The sequence below is a fragment of the Falco peregrinus genome, chromosome 4 (genome assembly GCF_023634155.1).
Source record: "Falco peregrinus isolate bFalPer1 chromosome 4, bFalPer1.pri, whole genome shotgun sequence".
NCBI classification, from domain to species: Eukaryota; Metazoa; Chordata; class Aves; order Falconiformes; family Falconidae; genus Falco; species Falco peregrinus.
Window position 1 is genome coordinate 110,508,718 of NC_073724.1, and position 24,977 is coordinate 110,533,694.

Sequence of the window (24,977 nt, forward strand, 5' to 3'; positions counted from 1 at the left end):
GGCTTTTCTGGATCAGTCGCTCCAGGTTCTCATGGTACAGGAAGCGATCATACATCACCCTTTTTATTACCAGCAGTAATGGTTTTCCTTCCCTTCCCTTGTTAGTCCTCTGAAGCTTCTTCCAACCTCAGTCAGAGTTCAAAAACATTCTTCCAATCTGAAGACTAAAACTTATTCATAACCAGTTATAGCTACATGTTGTTTCTTTACCTGAAGTATTTCTTCTGCTCGCTGTTGATCTTCTAAGCCAGCTGTGTCTCAAGTCTTGTTTTATGAAGCTAAGCATTCCCAGCTCTGAGCTTTCCTCCCAAAACAGGTTTTCTCTTCCTCTGACTGAAATAATCACCCTTCAAAGCACCTGTTTCAGCTGAATTTATCCTCCTTGGCCTGGGGCGGGGGAAGCTGCACACAGGGTTTTAGATCAGAGCTCACTGTGATTTCTGCAGTGTCATTAACACCTTTCTTTCCTCGCTGCCCGCTTCACCAATGCTAAAGCTGAACAACACTGGGAGAGCAAAACCTGACAAGCTGAGTTTGCCTGTGACAAGGCAAAGGCAAGGACTCTTGACAGGAGCTTTTTCATCAATCCACATTACATGGACGTGGGTTCCTCCACTGCAGACAGGACTAATTCTGCTCACAGAGACCCCTTCCTAATGATAAGTCATCTTTTGGAGATAGATTTTTCCACCTTGTTTTCTGAAGCAAATAATGCCAGGCACCACAGTGTGGACACTCAGGTACTAAGAGGCAGTTTGTTTTGAGACCCGCGATGGGGACTGGTCCATCTGCATTTTGCTTTCTCTCTGACTCTGGTTTGGCAGGTGTCCCAGTAATTCTCCAGGGAATCACACAGCCTTATCCATGGAGAAGCATAAAGCTGAATGGGAGTGGGGAATGATAGCACTTCAGCACAACTTCCCAGCTTTTTCTCATCTCCCTGTGCCACATGCAGAAATAAAGACCCTCAAGTTACTTGTTGGTGAGTAAGCAGAGCTGCTCTTACAACACATTGCAAACATCCTCACAAACCATGATAAATCCTGATGCTTACTGCTCCACACACTACATAACATCTGTACAAAATAGAATAAAGATTCTTAATCTACCTCTGGTGTTTTGTGCAGTTTAGTCACTTAATTAGGGTTTGAAAGAACTTCTCTTGGGGAGTTAGAAGTACTGAATAGTGTACGGAAAGGTGCAATCCTAAACTATCAGTCAGATGCAAGCTCTGAGCTTGGCTGCTAGAACAGCTCTAGAATAAAATGCCAATAGACTTTCTACCTCCCCGGTTTCTCTGTGTGACCTGTAAATGGGTGGTAAAGACAGCAATAGAGACACCACTGCCTAATGCCCAGCAAAATCCAGACTCTACCCCTGCTATCTCAGGGAGCGACCACTACAACAGAGCATGGCAAACTGAGGGTTATTCTGAATAATGGCAAGTGCTAGTTCTTATCCCAGGGCTTTGCTAGGTTGTTTTCTCAGAGACAGGCAGGATCTAGGGCCCACTGTCTTACAAAATTACATCTTTCAGACCTTTCAAAACATTACACATGGCAGTCAGGCCCTATATTTTTAAGTCTTTCTTTGCCAAGTATGTAATTTTCTTGTCAGATCAGAGTCTTCTTCATATACATACACAGAGAGAGAGAAATCTGCTGTAGATTCTTTCTGGGGAAAAAAAAAAAAAAAAGCTTTTATTTTCTTTTTGGGAATAGCCTAAATAGCCTAAACACTTTGATTTATCACTCACTTATTGCTGCGTGGGAGGTATTAATTATCTACCAATTCCAGCTTATAGGGGTGAAAAGTTTTTGAAGTTGCTTTATAGCGACAGAGACATGAGAAACACCTAAGTTACAGCTAGGAAGTTTTGGAGACTACATATCTTTTATTCAGCTATTACAGGGCTTTTATGTCTAACACTTTGAATCATTTCTGGGTAGATTAAATAGCAAAGCTCCGATTAAACAAAATAGAGACAATCCTCTGCTCATGCAAAGTCCTGTACAGAGTAACAGGAGCAAGAGAAATTACAGGAATTATTCTGGTTGGAGAAAAACACTGCAAAGAATGTCTATCAGCCTAATTTCTTATGGAAATGAATTTCTCAGCTGGATTCCTCCAGTTGAGGATTGTTTATCTTTCCTCATTCACACTTCTATTGATCTTTAAAATGAAACAAACTCTTTTTCTTTCAACTTTCAGAAACAAAATATGTTAGAAGTTTTTGCAGTTCGGATACTATTTTCTCTCTCCTCTTCTCCACTTCTGGTATTAGATGTAATAGAAAGAAATATCTTAACAGTTTTCAGGGTTTTTTTTGCACTTTTTAAATTGAAAAAGAATAAAGCAGCTTGGCAAGAGGGAACTGAAACTCAGAAAGTACAGAGAAGATAAAGTTACAGAAAGGAAAAAGATAAAAAGCAGAAAAAAATATGAAAAAATCCTGGTCAGCTTTATTCCACTGAATCTTTTGACCAACAAAACAAACCAAAAATATTCTCTTTCCCCACCTTTCCATGAGCTAAAAAGTTGGAGAAGAGAGGGCGGGGGGGGGGAAATAAAAATGCCGATCAATTCAACAAATATATGTTTGGAAACCAAACATCAAATAAAAATAATGTATTTCCAAGAATATCTAGGTCTCACTTATGTCATTGTAAGTCAGAAGTTGTTTAACTGAGATAATTTACACTGGCATAAAGTTTTTGTAGCACAGTTAAATTTGGCTTCCTTCATAGGTATTTGTCCTATCCTCATTGTCTGGATTTTCAGCTAGGAATTAAATTTTAGTAGTCTGCTCAGTGTAAAAATTGAAAGTCTCAGTGTGCATCTATCAGTCTCCTTTCCACCCGCTCCAGGTTCTAGAATTTTTTTCTTGCAGGAGTGATATAAGGTGTCTCCAATCAATGTGCAACAAACACAGCTGAGAAGGAATCTTTGTCCTAGCTTTAGTTAGAGAGCAAGAATCCCTCTGCTGGTGTCTGCCACTTTCAAAGCTGGAATATCCTCTGGACCTCCAGCTGCAATGGTGGAGAGCAAGACAGCCATAGAATAAGATCGTTTACTGCTAGAATAAAAGACCTACATATGTCTAAAGATGCTCTGATAAAATTGTTCTCAGGTAATTCCAATCACCTATATTTTTAGACCATTATTAGCTTTTAAGTCTTAATTGGTGCTGGATGTGTCCATCACGTTACCTGTTATATCATCTAGCTGACGATTTAAAAGCAATATAATGGGGCACAAAAGCCTAAAATTAAAGACTACTTAATGGTACTTAATGTATTGATCTAAAAATAAGAAACCACAAGGAAGAAATAATACTAGCTGGGCTAGCTCATAAAGGAGCCGTACCATTGACCAAAGATGTGTCTAAAAAATTGCTGTACTTTTACAAATGGACCAAAGCAGCAGCTGGTGTAAATTAGTACAGGTCCAGTTACCTCAGTAGAATGAATGTAGCATTGGCACAGAATCTGACACTCTAAATTTCACTGAAAGCAAGATGAGAGGTGATTGCTACCTAGCTTTCTGCTGAAACTTATTCATAAATGACAGATTAAATCAGTAAAAATAAAGGATGCTAATTATAAAAATGTGCTATTTATATTACGTAGCTCTACTTCTGGGCTTACAGCTGGGTAAGGCTGTTGCTCTCCAAAAATAACTAAAAAAATTCTCATTGCTCTAGAGAGCTTCACCACCTAAACAAGGACTAAGTTTGAAAATAAAAGTAGTTAAACTGTACAAAACTCCAAAACTGAAGATGCAACCTTAACTTAGCAGTTTTATCGTGCTTTATGATTCAATTATACATCTTCCTCCTGCAGGTTTTTGTCAAATTTTGGTACTAACTAGAGTACACTTCAAATGTGTCCCCAGGCTGTGAAGAGGGCTGCAGACCTGAGGCCCCTGTCTCACTGCCATCCAGACTGCACGGTGAGGTCACGTTTACACAATTAAATGAGTGTGATCCTTGGCCCCTGGGCCAATCCATATAGCTGAAGGCAAGATGCCAATCTGCATCCACACTGCCTTGCCCTTGGGTCTCCCCTGGATGCCGTTTGGTGCCCCTGCAGCCCCGCAATAAGGTTACTCTTCCACATATTCACGTTTTGGGGTGTCTGTAATATGAGCCGATTCTGAGCCTGCTGGTGTGTTGTCTTCATAGCGTGAAACTGCAGGTACATGTTGCCAGGCCTAACACGGCATGAGGGCACTTGGGAGGTGTTTGGTCTTTCTGCAACAGCCCTGGAGGAACAAGGCAAAAAATGGTGTAGTCTCTCACCCATACTGTATTTTGGGAGCCATCCTGGGAGTGAGCTTTTCCCCAGGTCATACTTGGGTATTGCCTTGTAAAGAGCTAGCTGAGATTTTTCCAAATGTTTTTGGCAGACCAGAATTAGCTTCATAATCAGAACCACATCATGGAAAGCTGCAAGCTCCAGGAAAGTAATGAAAATCAGGTTTCAAAAAAATCTCGGCACTTGAAATGCACCCAAAAATATCTGACCATGTACTTGGGGCCTCAATGGAAGCTAAGGTATTTTGAAAGTCTGGTCTTGTGTAAGATGACATACAAGTACAAAGTGTTGAAAACAATAGTTGGGGGTGTGTACCCAGTGTGGCCACTCTGACACCCAAATACATGTTTCATGGGAATTCCAAAGCTCCGTTCCTCAAATCACATCAGTATCTATCTGCTTCCCCTACCTTTTGTTATTCCAGACACTGGTTACTGAAACCCAGGAAATGGTTATTGATCCTGTGAGATTCAGGTCCCACTATAGTCTAACGAAAACTGATTTTAAAATTGCCATTAAGATTGAAATTGGTATTTTGAACTGTGATGGTTCCAGCCTTAAAATGAAGTTTCTTCAACAGTTTTGTTAGGACAATAAATGAGGGAGAGACAACTGTTATAATTAAAAAGACACAGTCACTGTATGTCAGATGAGTCTCATTATTATCAATCTTAGTTCTAACTTCACATTTTCATCTGGAAATATTGCAGCTTTTTTTGTTGTATTTGTCTTCTACTGATTACCTAGTCCAGTAATTTTGTCTGGTCCAGGCAAATTCACACAGAAAAATATTACTTCATCTACTTCCTTTCCTAATGCCAATTCCACAGTTAATCAGATGGGCAATTCCTTTCCCCACAAATGTGCAAGATAACCCTGATTCAGAACTAGTATCAGGAGATTTTTAACAGAAAAGGAAACATAAAACCCGGACTGTTTGCCAGGGTAATTAGGAAAATTTGAAGGCTAACAATTTTAAAGAAAAAAGATTTAAAGAATAAAACCTTGCCACTGTACTGAAATACTTCAGTTCTTAAAATTCCGATGGATAGTGTCAACTTAACTTAGGAATGCTCTTTGTTGTTTGCCTGGCCCCAGTACCGCAAGGCTTCAAATAACCTGCCAAAATCCAGTCTCTGAGTGAGAAATGTCCCCTCGTTGGGCACTGCCAAAGTACTGGTATCTGCTTGTGGCTGTCCACTCCCGGCTGACGTGCTGCTGAAGCAGCAGCAGTAGGCTCAGCTAGCCTAGCCCAAGTGAAAAAGTGAACTGCAGCAAAATTTCCTTCACTTTTTGCGCTATGCAGAGTTTCACTGCTGCATAACCTACAACTATTCCAGGTTCAAACAGACTTAACTTGTTCAGAAGCGTAATTCTAAAAATCTCTTTTAAAGGATCGTTACATGCCTGAAAACACAAACAGCTATTTGGATTTTCAGCTGCTCTTAGATGCCTCATACCTGTTTAACTCCATGACAGTTGCAAATAGCAAGATAATATAGATATAGATACAAAGCAGATAGCATATGTTATGCCTTATACAGTATATATTATATGTAATATAGAATATAGCCCATATATAGTATATATAGCATATAGTATATAGCCCATGTATACTACATATATGTACTATAGTATCCATTATGTACTATATAGTATATATATAATACAGCATAGAGTATATAGCACATACATAGTATACATTATATGGAATATGGAATATAGCACATATATAGTATATATATAGAATATAGTATATAGCCCATGTATACTACATATATGTACTATAGTATCCATGTATAGTATATGTACTATATAGTATATATATAAAATACAGCATATAGTATATAGCACATACATAGTATGTACTTTACACCTATAAATACATGCTATATGTGTACTTGTATTAAAAATAAGGGAATGGCTGCTATGAAAAGAAGTAATAAAATTGCATTTGAGCATTGCAGATTCAGACTGAAGGTAAGGAACATTCTAGTGCTCAGGATGGTAAAGCACTGGAATATACCGGGCTGGCAAACTTCCTTCCCTCAAAGTCTGTAAGAACAAGTTAGGAGAACCCCAGGACCATCTTCCAACTGGATGATCCTGTGTTACTATAAATAGATGCTTTTGCTTTTATGATGCCAAATTACATACAAATATTTGTCAATTTACTGGAAAATGTACTTCTAAATGACAAGTGTATTGAAACAGAAAATGTGCCAAAAATATTCAGATAAGCAAAAATGTTGTCTGAAATAACCCAGCAGTCTCTGATTCAAACTTAAATTTACATCGTTTTGAGAATTTTTGAATACCTAATAAGAATAATCTATTAGTGTTTATTACTGAAGGAATATGTTATTTATGCTTGTCATTGTTATAGATGGATTTTCAACATAAGACAGTGAATAATTACACAAATGCTAACTATTTTAGGAATATTAGGTATTTTGGGGGGGGGGTTGCACGTGTGAATGATTAACCTTATGTAAGGCTACTCTTAGATTTGTTCTCTTGGGCTGGCGATCAAGCCATTGGCTTGACTGGCTTACTTGGACTATAGTCAGGGATAACAAAGCAGTAGGAAGGATGAGGATGGATGATTCTTGTGTGCATGTCCATGTACGATGTACAATCTGTCAGGCTGAGGCCCTTCCCTTGTCCTCTGTAGAAGACAAAAGACCAATTCACAAATACTCCCTGCCTGGTTATTTTCACTTTGATCCTAACATGATGCTTTACTCCACAAAGCTGTGGGGCCATGTGATATATTCTGGCAAGGAGCATGTGCTAACCCTACAGATTAACTCCAGGAGGTCTCCAGCAGCCCTTCTCCGATATATGCAGAATTCATCATCATCATTTGGGCTGTCCTCTTGGCTTCTACCAGCTTATGCCACACGAAAGGAGCTATGCCTTCTGGGCATCAGACTTCTCAGCTGTGTTAATTAAACGCTACAGGCTAACCTATGTCAATATAATTTTTTCATATCCCATTCTAAATACGGTCATTAAATAGATGGCAAAAAAAGATTATTTTTTTTTTCTGAAGGGGGTCAATTATTGAAATAATTTGAGCATGGTCCCCAAGAATAGCTGGGAAGAAAACGATATTGACATTATTGGCAGATTTCCATCATTCGTCTGTATTAGCCACTTGTCAGCTTTTGTCAGCATGATTTTATTTTTGTCCGTTTTTTCCTTATAGATATCGGAATTTCTTACAGCCTGTTAGGCTACTATGAGATATATTTAGAAACACAGTTAGTGATTCTAAACTATTCCTCTGTCCTCAGGTAAACTCCATTGAAATTGTTTCAGATTTAGGTCTGTGCAGCAAAATAATGAGGCTTATCACATGAGGGAAAACATTTTGTGCAAATAAACAGAAATTAAAATATAGTCAGTGAAGACTGCATTCTTCCTGGGCACAGAGAGACAAAGGATTGCGTGGCCAGTGTGGTAATAAATGCATTGCTTTGCAGAAAGGAGGCAAGAACCAAACGGAACTAAACTGCAAAACCTGCATGAGAACTTGCTTACCATTCCATGTGAGTCTGGATGATTGCATTTTAAAAATAATTTTTGTCTAAATAGCTTCTCACCTGACTTTTGAGCAGTATTTGGACTATTTCTAACTTAGAAGGAGTTTTCAAATGTAATACTGAGGACTGAATAGTGCAGCAGCCACTGCCTGACTCCTCTGTTGTCACTACTCTCTGACTTGTTCCCTGTGCCCCCTTCAACTCCAGGCTAAGTCACAGTACGGCGACAAGAGCCCAGGTTATCATGACCTATCTACTGCAGACCTTCTGTTGGTGGAAGACCAGTTCACTGAGCATTAAATAACATAATCTGTCATAAACACAGGATATATTTGACCCATTTAATTCAGAATGATGGTTCCCACTGTTGAGAATAGAACTGGATGGTTTATCTTCCATCTCTAGGAAGTGTGTGATAGACCCACCAGGGAAATATTTCTCCAGATTTACCATGCTTACAGTTCCTGAAGATGTTCTTTTCTTCATACCAGGTTGGAAAGGCAGAAGAGGCTCCCTTCTGGGACAAGTGGGGAGACATTTGTAAGAAAGACAGCATGGGAGCTACTTCTTCCATCACAGTGGAGAGATACATGAAACACCTGTGATGGCCTTAGATTGGAGAGATAAAGTGGAACCAGGTACACACACATTTGCAAACACACATATACATACATCTTGCGTACCGTACAAAATCTCTCACAGGACATACTGTCTGCAAACTCAAATTTTAAAGATAACTGAAGGAAAATATTGTTTTGAAATAGAAGGTATAACATGACTTAAATCATAGGATCATAGAATGGTTTGGGTTGGAAGGGACCTTTAAAGATCATGTAGTTCCACCTCCCCTGCCATGAGCAGGGACACCTTTCACTAGATCAGATTGCTCAAAGCTCCATCCCTCAGTTGCTTTTCCCAGTCAATTGAGGACAACTATTTTTAGTGAAGCTGACTTTGGATTTGAGGATGTGAAAACTGTAAATTAACTGAAATCACAGAACTACTGACCCTAGCAATTACATGACTGAACACCTTCTCCCAGTGGAAGGGTGTGTACACTGGGAAAGCACCCAGTGGAAAGAAGTCTTTGCCACTGGGAGTGCTATGCTTCCTGCAGCAAGCCCCATTCATCCTCACGGCATTCCTGGCGTCCCTGTCCCTCGGCTCCCTGTGCTGTAGCTTGGGGGTCAGCCAGCACTCCCCTCGGGGCTAGGCTGGCCAGAGCACTGCCTGGGAAATGAAGGTGACCGTAAGGAGTTAACGTGACTCCAGAAGAGCTGAGCAGACTGACGAGGGAGTGTAAATGTTTAGAGGTATATTTGAGGAGCCGATACTTTCTATTGAAAACTACTCTTTAACCATTTTTTTAAATTTAAAAATTAATATTGTTTTATTTATTTAAAAAACGATCTGTTCCAGTGACAATGCAAAAGGAACAAAGTTAGGATAAACTAAACCTCTGTTTAAAGATCAGATGGGCGACAGGTACTACATGAATGTGCAGTGATGAGATGAATTTGCACTTCTTGCTAGCCATAAATACTAGATTGATAGTTTTAGTATTCCAAATATAAGCCACTCAGAAGCACTTTGCAGGCAGAATTTGAAGACAGGGAATAGTCTGCATAAATTCTTGCCCAGCGCACCTATGCATGTGAAAGGCATGCATAGGCATCCAAACATTACTGTATCTGAGAAAAAAATGTGCAGTAACACAGAATAAAACATCTCTGGAAATCAGAGTCAGGAAAAATTCTTGCCACGCTGCATGCTAAATGCACAATCTTCATGTTTGTGGAGGATATATTTTGAATTAAAGGTCGATTCTGTAATCTTTTGCTGTTGTTTAAAAAAACAGGTTTTCTTCATGAAAAAGCAGGCTTTTTTTTTTTTTCAGCACACTTGAGCGTGAAATTGAAGGGGTGTTGTTATATTTCTGTGGATAATGTTGCTTTATCTATTTCTGTTGATTTCATTGATTTAAGTGGTCAATTCCTTTCATTGATTTATTTGATTTTAGGGATCAGATCCTCAGAAAAGCTGAGGATCCTTTTAGATTCCTTTAGCTGAAGATCCTTAAATTGTTGTGCAATGCTTCCAAGCCATCTCACATGGAATAAGATTTTCTTGGTAGCTGGTTTTATAAAGCATTTTTTTTAATAAGAAGAGAATACATTACCCTAAAAAGTGTTGTCCAACCCACCAGAACTCAATTTTTTTCCCTCTCCTTTCCCAACAGTTTAACGAAACACTACTGTAGGAGCTGGAGCAAGCCACACGACCTGCCAAGGTCTGACATTCTTTATCTGTAAAAAAAACACTATCAAAATATCTCAAGAGTGTTGCAGGACTCAGCCTTCCAAGCGCCTGTGAATTGCTGGGAGGCTGTTGCTGAGTGTTACCCACTGGCCTGCTGTTCCTTGAGTTTTGTGTTTCAGGAGTGACAACGCTGATTTACCTCCTGTACTCTGCATTCAGTAAAACGCTAATCAAAGAAATACAGTCTCAGATGGAGATTTTCAATTTCTTTGACTCTTCCCACTTAGCAAAGCAGGACGACACCCCAGGAGGAGTTGGCAGGGGAAGAAATCTCACTAGTTTACAACCAAGCTCAATGAGTTTGCAAATGACATTAAATGGTTAAGTCCGTGCCATGACTGCAGGTAGCCCAGATGTCATGCTGAGTCCCCTCTCCTCTAGTCTGTAAAAACAAAAAAAGAATCAGGGAAAAAAAAGAAACATCTTTTATTGACTCAGGAACAGTTTTGCTAGGGTTCACCACCTGCATTACATTAGTGCTTTGGGATCAACTTCCCTTGATGCTCCTGATACCCCTGCAATCGCACTGGCCAGCTGATAGCAGAACAGGGCCCTTAGCAATCCCGCTACCGCTGTCACCCAATGGTACCACAGAGCAATACTGTTAGCAGCTGTTTTCCTCCACAGGACATTTGCCATTTTGCTCTAATTTGTACAGTTTAACTCCTATAATGGGAGCCATTACAGCATTTCATTAGCACTATTCCTTAGCCATGAACTCCTCAAGGAGCAGAACATTACCAAGCAGCCGTAGCAGCTAAGACCAAACAGTCCTCTTTTCTTGTTTGGTTATGGCTTCATCCTGTAGGGATTTCACCCATTAGGATATCACTGAAGAAACTGGACTAGCCATGATTGAGCATTAGTACAAGCAATTCGTAACCACAAAAGAAATCTCTGTCTTTAAATAAATGCAAACACGTCTATTTAACCAAACGTCACTCACGCAAATGCCATCGGAACCTCCAAGTAATGTTCTTCCAGAACGGTACCCAAACATGTGCTTTGGAAGCACTATTGGCTTCTATTAAAACATGTCCTGTTACTATCCTGTCCTGCTGTATCTAAACAATATTTAGGCATGTGCTCTCTGTCTAGGAATATTTAGGCTTTTGTTTTCCTGCTAAGAAGCGCCCCCAGATTTTGTGGCCAGCAATGCACTGGAATAGATAAAGACACTTTTATTGATTATTAAATGGTAAACCAACCAAGTCTGACAAGCCCAACACTGGCTATAAATACTGGTGTATTTATATCTATTCCTGACAACTCACTGCTGAATGGAAACTAATTCCAAGATAAGGCAAGGCCTGAAAGTTTTGGGTTTTTTCAGGAATGCTTAAAATGACCTGGATGGATATGCATGGATGTTGCAAAGGGATCTTTCTGTATGATGGGAGAGAATATTTAGAAGGGATACATCTAATTAGTGCTGTTACTTGCCTACCCATACGTGCTGGTCTGACTGTCCTAAGTTTGAGATGGAGCAGCTCGAGACATAGAGCTGTACAGTTCCTATATGTAGATGTTCTTTGCAGAACGTGTACATCTGAAGTAGGCTTTTTTAAGCATAAGAGAGGCACCAGAAGGGCATGTACATAATTCTTCACACACTGATTACCAGCCCTGTGTTTGCCACAACAGCATTGCAAGCAGCGCAGATGAGAGCTATTTTGCGACAAAGTCCTGTCTTTCATGGATAAATTCTGAACACGAAAGGCACCTGGTTCAGCTCTACAGAGGATTCAGTATTCTGCAGCAGACATCAGACATCAGAATGGTGTTTTATGGCTTTTCTTTCTCAAGGGCTTGCTTACACAGGCTCGTGCTTATAACACACTTGGTGTCTATGTAGAAATCTTGAGCTCACTTAAACTTGATTTCCAGAGTTTAACCTCAGGCTGTGAAGATGTCGGGCCAGCGCTCAGGAACAGAGTTCTGGTTTCATGTATATGAAAATATGAATATAAAAAATAGCTGATGCTCAGGTTCTGAGCAGAAACAGCAGTTAATGATGCTGAGTTTACATAAAAATCAGTTCTGAAAACCATGCTTTCATAAGGAATGTATTTCACTATATTACCCAAACTCTGGATTACTTGAAATGCCACCAAGTCTCAGCTTTTAGATGTTTCCACATTTCTGCTTTCTTCTCAGTCTGCTAATCTGTAGCTTTAACATCTAACGGTGTGGGGTTTTTTCTTTTTTCTTCTTACTTATGCAAAGTGGAACCTAAAAACATGAAAATGTATCTCCTTCCCCAAATCCCCTCAATGGGCCTATGAGCATCTCACTATTAATGCCAAAATATGGTCTCCTGTGTCCACTTACCACTGCTTCCCAAGAGTGTAATGTGAATTGAGCAAATATGCAACCAAGACAAAGACAAAGGAATACCTTTACAGAGATAAAAGGAGTTTAAAAGTATTTGGAGCTAATTGCTTAGAGGCAGTTAGAAAGGTTAATAAAGTATAAGATAGCGATATATTTCCTCCTTCTCAGGGGAAACAGTGCTGCTTATCTGTATTTACACTACAGTACACATTAACACAAAACCATTATCATCACTTGAAAATCACGTACCATTTAGACGGGCTTCAACACATAACAAGTTGTATCGTTTGGATATAAACTCAATGGGCTTGACATATGGAAATGAACTTGATAGGTCTACGCTGTCTTTGTGTAGGCATCACACTAAAGGCCATCATTGCTGAAATCTGCAAGGATCTTTTTTGTTTTCCAATCAATCTCAACACAAAACTACTAGCAGAGATAAAGAGACAGCTGGCGCTTTGCTGCCAGTAATGCTTCAATCTCTTCTCTTAGTCACAGCACCAGTTACACCATGGCCACCGCTGCCGCACGGTGTCTCAAGGAGCTCAGTTTCTAGAAGAATGTGGATAACTGGCTAGCTGAAAAGGGTCACATAGACATAGTCCAGCCGGCTGGACAAAAATGCACATCGCTCTCAGCTTATCTGAAGTAAAGCAAAATACACTGTCTTTGGCTGTCCTTGTTACACAGTAACAGGAAGATTTCGGTGGGAAAAGAATGTTGCAGGTGGGAACAGAAAACTACAGAAGAGAAACTAGGGGTGGGCTTGGTATTTAGGCAACTAACCAATAATGAGCTTAACTTTTGTAATATGTATGAGCTAATTATAAGAAGGCCTAAAAGGTGACTGTAAGAGACAATAAACGAAGTCTGCTGATCACTCATATTGAGTGACTGTGTCTTCCCTCCGTCGCAACAGAAGAACTGCTGATTTCAGTGGAAAACAGAAAGCAACCCACGGTGATTCTTAACATGCTTTAAAATGTTTTCCTAAACAACATCTCCTGAGACCTAGCTCTGGCCTTCTGCTACTACAGGGGTTAGAGATTTGCACATACATTGTTCATTAGTGCAATTGAATTCAACGATTTTGGGGCTTTAAGGATGTTTTGTCTGGGGACTCTGCCTGGAGTGTCATTTATTAAACAAATCTGGTTGGCATTTATGACGATAGTATGTTATTTTCCCAAACTTGCTTGATTACACTTCTGCCTTGGATCGGCTATGATAATATTTATTCCAATGGGATCTTATTAGTTGCAATGCAAGAAAATTATTGCTAAATTAACTGGCTCAAAATATTAGTTCTGCATATATTTACTTATAAAGCTATTTGTAAAAATTGTTGGGCTCAAGTAAGTATAACATACTTCAATAATGAAGTGATATGTTCATATTAGTACATCAGTCTTTTGGATCTGTCACTATTTAAGGCCTGAAACTAAACTTGATGAAGCTGTACAAAAGTTTCCATTAATTTTGGCAGACTTTGGATTGGACTGCTTATGGTGAAGCTCCTTTAGATTGTTAGATGTGAAAGAGAATAGGGTTGTAAAAGAAACTAAGAGTCAGTTTTGTCCATTTGCAAAGCTGCCATTTAACTTTCAAAACAGAAATAGATCAAGTAAGATTTGCAAAATGAAAAAAAAAAAGGCTGGTTTTGAAATTAAATTTAACAAGGTAACTTAGGAAGTTTTAGAAATTTTAGCATATAATTTCCAGTACTTTCTTTCCAGGCTGATTGTACTTCAGATAGTACCTTTTAAATCAAGATACTTGGTGCACTAAAGGGCAAGTAGTTAGAGGACTCTACATTTCCAACTTTTTGTGCATTCACTTATAATCATCCAATATTAATACTTTACACACATACGATACATTAGTCAGTCCTGTAATTCTCTAGGCAAAAAGCATGATTTTCTTTATGCATGATCTTTATTAGGTATGCAACCTAACCAGGACTGGTTAAAAATATTGGACACATTCATTACTTACATCTCTTTGGAACTAAATTAATTAAATTGAACTAAACTGTGGGTTTTATAAAAGCAATGATTCCCTATACTACTGCTCTATAAAGATCCAGAACACCATTCCTTACTGAAGAATACACAATGCCAGGGAATTCTTGTCCTTTATTTAAAGACTAGCAAGACAAATAAGAAATTAAATCTATATTTAATTTTTTTAATTTCCTTGCATTCTCAGGAGAGAGGAGGGTTTTTACACACAACTGCTCCAAACCTGGTAGCAGTTTTGGACTCTGCAAGCTGCTTGCCTCGTAAAAAAGAACCCGATTTCTGCAACTGATGATGAAAAGAAGCTGTTTACACAAGCTCACCAAACTCTAGAGCTTATGTATGTAGGAGGACATTATTGAAACTTCCAGTCTGCCTCTTTTATTTCCCAGCAGCATGGATGTAGCCAAAGGTAATGCCTGTAGTATCACGCTAAATGCCTTCCCTGGCACTGGGGCAAACTTTCAAACTCTTTCCCTCCAAAATAGAGCAACCGTTTAATTGAGAACAGTGCATGGCCTGTGCCAAGTTTTAAATTATGCCTGGGAGTTGTTTAGGAAACTTTGAGCATTAAAATACCCTAGGTTATATCCTAACAATTAAACAGTATAAACAATCATTTGCTTGTGTCTAAGACTGTGGCCTGACATTGTTTCATTTACTGTTACTGCTCATAGGAGTACATGCTGGTAATACAAACTATCTCGGATTATATCAATTTTGAGCCACGCTTAAATGCTGAGTATAATTTAGAAATAGATAGGCCCTATATTGGAATAAACCCCAAAGGAGATATTTCCTATTTAATATCTAGAAATGCCTATTGATTAGCTATACATGTCAGCGTCAGCATATTCTCACATGGGATAACTCCCTGCTTTGTATTCTGCCTGCTCCACTCCTCATCAGGGTGAGTGATTAATATTTATAGATGTCCAATAAAAGTTATGTTCAGTGGGTAGTTATCCCAAATGGATGAGAAACCAGCTGAACCAAGGCAGCCAGAACAACCCCCCTGGTACCCCAGGCACCTCCCCAGATCCCATTATCCCCTAGCAGCATCTCTGCTTTGCCCTCCCTTTCCCACATACAGCACTTTCTCCTAGATGCTGGCTGTCATTTCTAGCTGCAGCCTTCCCTGTGAACACACGGCTGCTTTTTGGGAGCAGCGAGGACCTGGGCTGGGCCATTTGGCATCCTTCCCGCAGCTCTGGCAGTGTGATCCACACTCAAGTCTGACTTCAGCCAGTGCGGTTCTTTGGTCAGATGCTGTAGCTACAGACCCTGCCTCCTCCAGAGATGGCTTGTGCAAAACAGGGGAAGCTCAGCTGGTAGCTGGAGAGAAGGAATTGCTTGTTCACTGGAGGTTTTCAGGATGTGACCGGACAGGGTGCTAGCTAATCTCACCGGCTCCCCTTCCCATGAAAGATTGGACCAGATGATCTTTGGAAGTTCCTTCCAGCCTGGGCTGTTCTATGGTTTTGCGGTTGTTGCAGGATGTAAAGTCAAGAGTCTGGGCTCACTTTTGGGATTTTACTGTTGTACTTTCAATCTCTTAGGTTTTGCAGTTTTCCACAGAAGATTTTAACCTTGCACTTTGTGATGAAAAGTAAACTATAAAGTTTTAACAGTGGCAGTGAAACATTTTTTAACACGGCTTCATTGCAGGGCTCAAAATCATGGAAGGAATAGAAGAACTCCACATTCAGATTTATTTTTTTAGTCTCCTAACTCTGAAGTTCCTGTGGAGACTTTTGAAGGAACCGACAGTATTTGAGCAACTGGGTTTACTGATACATGGCAAAGTAATTTAGAAATTCTGAGAATAAGGCTGTTGCCTTACATCATTCTACCGGAGACAGGGTACTTAACTTGTTCAGTACATTAATTTAAAAAGAATCACAATAAAATATTTGGTGCGTGGATGTAGCCACTAGATGGAAGGCAAGAGCTGGTTAGGAACTGGGGGCATCGGTTGGGGGGGTTCACTTAGGGAGTTCCCATCAGCTGCCACCACCAGCTGTGACACACCACGCTGGAGCTGCACACTGATACCTCTGGGACCACTTCTGTAAGTGTACACAAGCAGGTTATTCACTGAACTGGAAAATTTTTTTATGAATTGGTAGTTGTGGTGATGAATTGTTGAGGGAGTGGGATATTTTAAAAATAACTGTTAATTCTCTGCCTCTAAATGGCTTTGCCGTAGGAAATTCTCCACTTTCATCTGCAGCGCTGATGGAAAGGAACATCTTTCACAATATCTCATCTACATGAGGTCTATTAAAGATACAGCTGCCAAAGGCTTTTGTAGGGCAGGAGTGGTATTAGCCTGTGTGTTAGGGGGGTGGAATTCAAGTCCTTACAATGTCACAGATTTTCTGCTTAGCTTTAGGCAAGATGCTTTCTTCCTCTGTATTTCAGTTCTTCAGCTTCTGTTCTTTTTTCCTATTTAAGCAGCATATAATGGAACTTCCTTTCTTCTCCAGTGAAGATTAATACTATGGACTGTGCTATCATAATACCATACAATATAGAAATGTCTTTGAGCATTCGATCCAGCCTGTTGCCTAAAACTATTTGTAAAAATTGTCCAAAGTAAAAAAATAAAGAAATTCAATAATTTTGAACAGGAAGACATAGTGGGTTGAGTAATGAGTGGACTAAGCTGGTGTCCTGGTTTCAGCTGGGATAGAGTTAATTCTCTTCTTAGTAGTTAGTGCAGTGCTGTGTTTTGGCTCTGATGTGAGAACAAGGTTGACAGGACACTGGTGGTTTTAGTTGTTGCTGGGTGATGTTTATACTAAATCAAGGACTTTTCAGTTCCTCGGGCCCTGCCAGCCAGAGGGCTGGGGGGGGGCACGGGAAACTGGGACGGGACACAGCCAGGTCAGCTGACCCAAACTAGCCAAAGGGATATTCCATACCATGTCACAGCACTCTCCAAACTAGCTGGCTGCAACAAGGTCTTTTACCATCACATACCAACATACTCTCCATGCCAGTCCCTCTGCTGCCTTCTTCTAGTCTCTCCTCACCCAGGGCGCATGCATGCACACACATGCTCTCTCTTCCCCGGCTGCTCTCCCTTCAGTGGCTGCCCAACCCCTTAACAGAACCAGCCACAGCTGCACCTTATCCACATCAGCCAACCCACCGCCCCTGAAGCCAGCCCACAGTTGTATATTATCAATGATAATTAACCCAGCTGCATTCCTCTATGATTCCCCCCCTTTTTTTTCTTTTCCTTTTTAACATTTCATACCTTAGGCATTTAACAATCATCATAACCTTTTTACAAATAAACTTTTCATACAGTCTAGACAATTCATCCCCGAACTCTTTTTTCTTCTTAACATTTCATGCCTTATGTATTTAGCAGTCATCACAACTTTTTCACAAGTAAAGTTCTCATACAGTCCAGACAATTTGTCCCTGAACTCATACACATATCCCTTCCTCTATTTTATCTTTGGCTTTTCAGTTTCTGGGGGCTGATCACCTTTCTTCTCATCTGCTTTCTTGACATCTAGGATATTGTTTTCTTCAGAGTGGGGTTCTGATGAACTTATAGTACCTTGTCCTTTCACCTCTTGGGTCACACTGGACAGTAACCTGAATGAGCTTTCAACAGCAGCAGATCTAGAATACAGCACTAATACGTTAGTCCGTGTTCCAACAAGCTTCTCAACATCCTTGTGGTCACTCATTTCTTCCACGAGTGGAGACACCTTCAACGAGCACATAAACACTGGCAAGAATACCACCAGGCCGAGCAGCAGTAGCAACAGCAGGAGCTGCTCGTGGCACCGTGCTGCTCCCGTGCCTTCCCCTGGCACATCCATCACCACTGTCTGACCGGACCCACTGCCGCTGCGGGCTGTTGCCGCGTCTGGCCATGTACTCCACCACTGTCACCCGTTATCCTCAGTCCCTTAACTCCACGGCAGTCAGGCTTCCTTCTCTTTGATCCCAACGGCTCACCTTTACTGGTGTCTGATCCAGGTCCCGAGGCTCTTCCCACCTACCTCAACGTGATCTGGATCGCAGGTTATCCCCGCTATGCTAGGCATCGCCATCACCGTTCAAAACTTTGAACATCCCCCAGCACAGCCATCACTGCTGTCACCGCTCATTACACTGTCTCATAATCTGAAGGGCCTCACATGGGGCACCAAATGTCACAGCACTCTCCAAACTATCAGGTTGCAACAAGGTCTTTTTATCACCACATACTAGCATACTCTCCACACCAGTCCCTCTGCTGCCTTCTCCTAGTCTCTTCTCAACTAGGGCACACACATGCTCTCTCTTCCTGGGCTGCTCTCCCTTCATTGGCTCTCAACCCCTTAACAGAACCAGCCACAGCTGCACCTTATCTACATCAGCCAGCCCACCGCCCCTGAAGCAAGCCCACAGCTGTATATTATCAATGATAATTAACCCAGCTGCATTCCTCTACAATATGATGTCATGCTGAGTATATAAACTGGGGGAAGGAGAAGGAGGGTGGTGATGTTTGGTGGTCCTGAGTAATTGTTATATGTGGTGGAGCCCTGCTGTCCTGGGGATGGCTGAACATGTGCCCATGGGAAGTGGTGAATGAATTCCTTGTTTTGCTTGTGTGTGTGGCTTTTGCTTTACTAATTAAATTGTTTTTTATCTCAGCCCTGGAGTTTTATATTCCTTTCCAATCCTTCTCCCCATTTGTCTGGGTGGGGGGGAGTGAGCAAGCATCTGTGTAGTGCTTGGTTGCTGGTTGGTGTTAAACCATGACAGCTGGTTGTGTAAGAAACTAGGAGTAACAAGGTGAATAAAATAAGGAAAAGGTGGTTTAACTTGAAACTTTTGCTCAGGTTTTTAATATAGTGACACAGATAGAAAGAAGTATAATTTGGCATCTCTGGTGAATGGCTTCTATAATACCCTGGTGGAGCTTCAAAGTGCATTGCAATAAGAGTGTGCTTTCACATGTATGGTAATGTCACAGACAGACAGGGGGACCAGAAGGAGCCCTGATATCGCTACCTTTGCCAGCTTTAGTAATTCTGGGTATTTGACCTGGAGTTTCTTTTGCCTTTTGTCGTCCCCCCCCGCTTCCCTTTTTTCTATCTTTTATATGTATCTTACCTTTTTCTATCTTTTTTTTTTTTTTTTCTCCCTTCAGCCAAGAAGCCGTGTCCAGTAATTCTGGGCACAGTAACTCTAGGCACTAATGTGCCTGGGTGCAGAGCAGCTAATTGAATCACATTAACATATATGTTATTCGATGAAAAAGGTACAAATAAGAATACCAAAACATCAAGGTTCTTGTTGGAGTCTGGCTGCCTGTGCTCAAGGACAGCTTTGATGTGGCCTCGTTGGGTCCCCCTTGCCCTTGGTTTTTGCCCATCCTGACCTGCTGACTTGCTTTGCTGACCTGCTGGCCCTGCTCTGCTCTTCTGGCCAGATGCTGTGGGATGGTGCTGTGTCGGGGCTAGGGGGGGCACTGCCCTGTCCCTTGCTGTCACCCATGGCTTCTGCTTCACCTGCCTTCTCCCACCCTTGCCCCACAGCTGCTCCTGCTGCTCCCTCACACTGTATTTTCCATCCTTGCTGCTTCTTTCTCCCTTTGAAGATTTGTCTTGCTTTGTCCTCAGGAAAAAAGGACAGCAACATTAACAACTTGAGACCATCTCTGTGAAACTGTCTTTTGTCTGCTCCGTACAAAGGAATATCTAAATGACAGTCAAATGTGGAAAGTTTCCATAAACCCCCTCTCTTTTACAAAAAAGAGAAAGTCATTAAATCATACTGTTAAAATTAAAACTTCATCAATATTTTCACTATTTTTCCTTTACGAAGTTTTAATAATGTTTACCATGAGATGAATCAAGCTCAGATCTCAAATCTTGACTCAGACCTTCATATCATTTAGCCTTGGACTAAGCCTTACCAAGGCCTTTAACTTCTGTACCCATTTGGTCTACCAAAACTACCATAAAACTGATTATTTATCAAAGAAACAGGCCTTTTTGAAGCACTTTTTCATGTCTAAGAAGGTACTTAATCTAGGCACACTGAAAAGATCGGTAATTAAAACATCTTGGATAACTTGCTGAAATTATGCTTTAAATATGACACATGGCAAAGGTGGACTGTACTTTGGAGAAGCAGGAGTACATTCTGGCAGACCAGATACAAACCTGGGCTTCCCAAGTTCAGTTCCCTGGTACAGTCTAGTGCCATCTCCGCTCCAGATATTTTAATGATTGCCCAGGTGCAGTCTTTCGTTACCAGTAAGGGTTAGCATCCCTGGGCTAACCACTGCAACCCCACTGTTCATTACCTGCTGCAGCCCAAATTCAGACGGGTGTGGCTGCAAGCCCCAAAGCAGTAATTGCCTGGTCTGACCCTGGAGCTCCAACCTCTAATAATGCCGCAGGGGTTAGAGCTCGATTAATGTTATATGGAGATGTCCCAAAGGAGCTGCTGTCCTCTGCGTTACTTGTGATATCGAGGGAGGGTGAGGCAGCCACTTTTGTTACATGAGCTGTGTTGTCATACGCTGTGCTGCTAACACAGGAGCATTAACCCACCCTGAAAAGCCTTCTGTGTCCTCTGTACAGAGTTTTAAAATCTTAATGGAGGACTACATAGCATTTAAAGCCCGGGTACTCTGACTAAGCGTAAAGATAGCCTCTCCTCTTTCCCTCTAGATTCTTAAACTAGCTTTATTATACAGTGAAGGGAGGATTTGTCCAGGAAGGATTTGTACGGCATCATTTCTTAGCCCAGCAATGTTTAGTCTCCTCCTCTGCTTCTGCTTCTGCCTCTCCTCTCCTATATTAATTGCCTTTCACTAGTGAAATCTCACTTCTGGCTAAGGTGTGACAAACTGCTGCATACCTAGAACACAAATACATAAATGGACCCGGCTCCTTTGCTTTTCTCCACTCTGTTCCCCAAGAAGTTATAGCCTTTCTTCACACAGCCTTGGGATGCTTCCTTGGCCTGGATTATCCCTTAAGAGAAAAAGTGTTGGGCTGAACAGGGTAACATTTACACGAGACGCTATTTGTGAAATGCTATTGAACTGCTACCGATCATAGGGCTGTGGTGTACATAGGGGAAGTTGACCCAGCCTGGGTGAACTGAGCAGAAATCACATCCATGCTTCCCTTAAAGCCTCCCACTGCTGTGCTGCCAGAGCCAGCAACTGGTAACTGGCAGCAGCTAGTACTTTTATTTTCATACCATCTCATTTTGTCTGAACAGGCCAAGGTAAAAATAACTACATCCAGTTTTCACTAGTGGTTTTCACCGAGTCTGGTGCTATGGAGCAAGCTATGACTGAAAAAAAGACATTACGGACACTTTTACTGGGAGTGGCAGGGAGAACTGGGACTCGGGAGATTCTTACCTCTATTTCTGTGTTCATTGGCTACACCAGAGATGGTTAACCTGTAATTCCTGGTATGATCCACAACATTTTTTTTACATAGGAAAGAGGCATCCTGTACAGCAAGAATGTCCTTCCTCTCTCCACCTTGCCCATGCTCTGCTCTTCTTGCAGCTACAGACAAAGGAGATTCTGCAACTCCTTTGCTCCTTCAGGAACCACCCGCTTGCTGACCCGCTCTTCAATGTATCTATACCAGCAAACAAAATCCATACTAGTAACCAAAACAGGGCAGGGTCTTTTTTTTCTGAGCACCAGGTAAGAAAAACTACAGAACTAATAGAATACAGCCCTTATAGCTAAAGTCCATCGCCTTCCAAAATGAGACAGACACATCCAATCTCCTCCTTGGCAATGGTCCACGATCAAACTGTGCTTAAGGAAGTGCAAGCTCAGCTCAGAACCATGTTTCTGTTAAAATTTAATAAAGATAATCACAGAACAGTGGTTGTACCCACCATCTAATAAGCTTACTGGTATAGATACAGTCCAAATGGCTACATAACGGGGCATGTAGCCCACCCACAAACCAGGACTGGAACACGTGCACCAGGCTATCACCCTTCAAATTTTAAAGTCATGATTGCCCCTTGCTAATCTATAGCATTCTCCACCAAAATTTTCCTTAATTAGCACATGAATTGGTGATGTAAATTTGTGGATTTCCAAATAGATATGTATTTTTTTTTTTATTTCCAGACTGTATGTAATCCTTTCATGCAAACTGATAGAGACCTTACTGGAAGCAGCAGTGGCTTCCACCAAGCTGCAGCTCTTTCTTGCCTCAGTCCCTCTTTCTAGTCTCACCTTTGCATAACTGTTAAATGTTTTGTTATTTCACTGCTGACAAGAAGTTTATTTCAGGCCTTAAGCTGAGAAAAGAAGGGGAAGGAATAAAGAAAAGGGTTAGTAAAAAGAAAAAAGATCTGAAGATAATAGTGTCATTTCTTTTTATGCTGCATACAGGACTGTAACTGTAAATGGGTACCAGTAATGCATGAATCGCTTTCCGTTCGATTCTCAGAAGTCCAGGGCTAAGTATAATATTCAGCATTAAATGAATATGAATTATTATTTACCTCATTCTAAATATCCAGCACTTGTAAAAGATGGATATGCTCATTATTCTGGAAACTTCTTTGTGAAATAAAGAACAGGATGAACTTCTGTGTAGAAGAGATGTCTTTATAAAGTATTTATAAAGTAAATGCCACTCAAGATAAGTACTCCAGAAAAAGACAACAGTTGTTAGTGCATCCTTTTGTTCTGCTGAATGCTTTATTTATGGGGTTTGGGATACAGAGTTTTATGCAACTGACAATTCAAAAGCAAACATTGCTGTCCACAAAGAATTAGATTAGGGAGAAAAATGTCAGGATGTAGTAAGTTTTATTTCTAATTACAGTGTAGCAATACTTCCCTGTGAATGGAAAACACCATTTCATTGTGTTTACACAAAAAGCTGAAATAATGGCTGCTCGTTTACGACACTGACATTTCACAAATCAAATGGCCTGTGTAGAAAATGAAAAGCTTGTGAATTTCTACAGTTCTCCCTACCCCTCGCCCCTCCTCCACTGTGGTGTGTTAAACTTGGGTGTTCACCGTACGCCCACCAAGACCCTCTACCACCACCCCTGTGTCAGGCACGGGCCGCTGCAACCGGGGCTGCCCGTGGGGCTACTGACCCTGCCCGCAGCCCGGCCCCCCGCGGGGCGCAGCCCCTCAGGCCCAGCCGGCTCCAGCCCCCCCGGGGGCACCGGCCCTGCCCGCAGCCCGGCCCCGGCCCGGGCTCCTCCCCGCGGGGCCACGGGCCCTGCCCGGAGCCGGCTCCAGCGCGGCCCCCGCGGGTCACAGCCGCCCGCGGGCACCCCCTGCCCCGGGCTGCGGGGGGGAGCTGCTCCCCCGCGGGCTCCGTGGGCTGAGGGGCACAGCCTGCCCCGCCGGGGGCTGCCCTGCCCTGCCCTGCCCTGCCCTTCCCCGGGGGCTGCCGGGGAGCCTCTGCTGCGGCGCCCGGAGCCCCCCCGGCCTCCTCCGGCCCGGCCCGGCCCGGCCCTGCCCCGGGGGCTGCGGGGCTGCTGCTCGCCCCTCCCGGCCCCCCTCGCTGCCGCCGCTGTTCCCCCCCGCGGGGGTTTTTCCCCTTCTCAGCCCCTTCTCCCCGCGGCGCTGCCCCCGCGGCTGCGGGGCTCGGCCTCGGCCAGCGGCGGGCCCGGCCTGGAGCCGGGGGGCAGCGGCTCTGCCGGCCGGGGGGAGCTTCTGGCATCTCCTCATACAAACCATCCCTGCAGCCCCCCACCCCCGCTTCCACGGCCTCGCCACGCAAACCCAGTACATCCACTTTCATTCATCACACTCTGGACACCATTTCTTACATAGCTGGCATGCCGTGCTGGTTTTGCCTGGGATAGTTAATTCTGCCCCCCAGCCTGGAGCAGCCCGTGTCTGAGGACTGCACCCTGTGGAAGGGCCCCGCGCTGGGGCAGGTCGTGGAGAATCGTTGGAGAAGCCCGTGCAGGGCTGTCTCCCGTGGGAGGGCCCCGCACCGGGGCAGGGGCAGAGGGCGAGGGGGAAGGAGCAGCAGAGACAGCGGGTGATGCGCTCACCGCAGCCCCGTTCCCCTGGGAAGAAGGGAGGGGTGGGGGGAAAATGCTTTTTAGATTTGGGCTTATATTTCATTATCCTGCTCTGTTTAATTAGCAATAAATTAATTTCCCCAAGTCGAGTCGCTCCATGCCAGTAACTGGTGAGCGATGCCTCCCTGCCCTTATCTGGACCCACAGCCTTTTGTTACGTTCCCTCCCCCTGGCCTAGCTGAGGAGGGCAGTGGCAGAGCGGCTGTGGTGGGCACCTGTCGGACATCCAAGTCAAGCCACCGCAGTGGGCTCAGCACTATTTCCAACATGTTAAAGCAGAGCAGCTTGAAAAATGAGCAGAACCTGAATCCCCGTTTACGCGGATCCAACGGGCAGGGGTCCGCACGCGTGGGGCAGGAATGGTG

At 42.4% G+C, this 24,977-nt stretch overlaps 1 long non-coding RNA gene across 1 annotated transcript; it reads right to left on the reverse strand.

The window, feature by feature from the left end:
• Positions 1–386: 386 nt before the first annotated feature.
• LOC114010238 (uncharacterized) lies at positions 387–24,472 on the reverse strand. Its single transcript, XR_003551609.2, has 5 exons — positions 24,352–24,472; positions 22,787–22,851; positions 21,941–22,169; positions 4,125–4,263; positions 387–1,674 (listed from the first exon to the last, which is right to left on the reverse strand). It is a non-coding gene; the product is annotated as an uncharacterized LOC114010238 (long non-coding RNA).
• Positions 24,473–24,977: the final 505 nt, after the last annotated feature.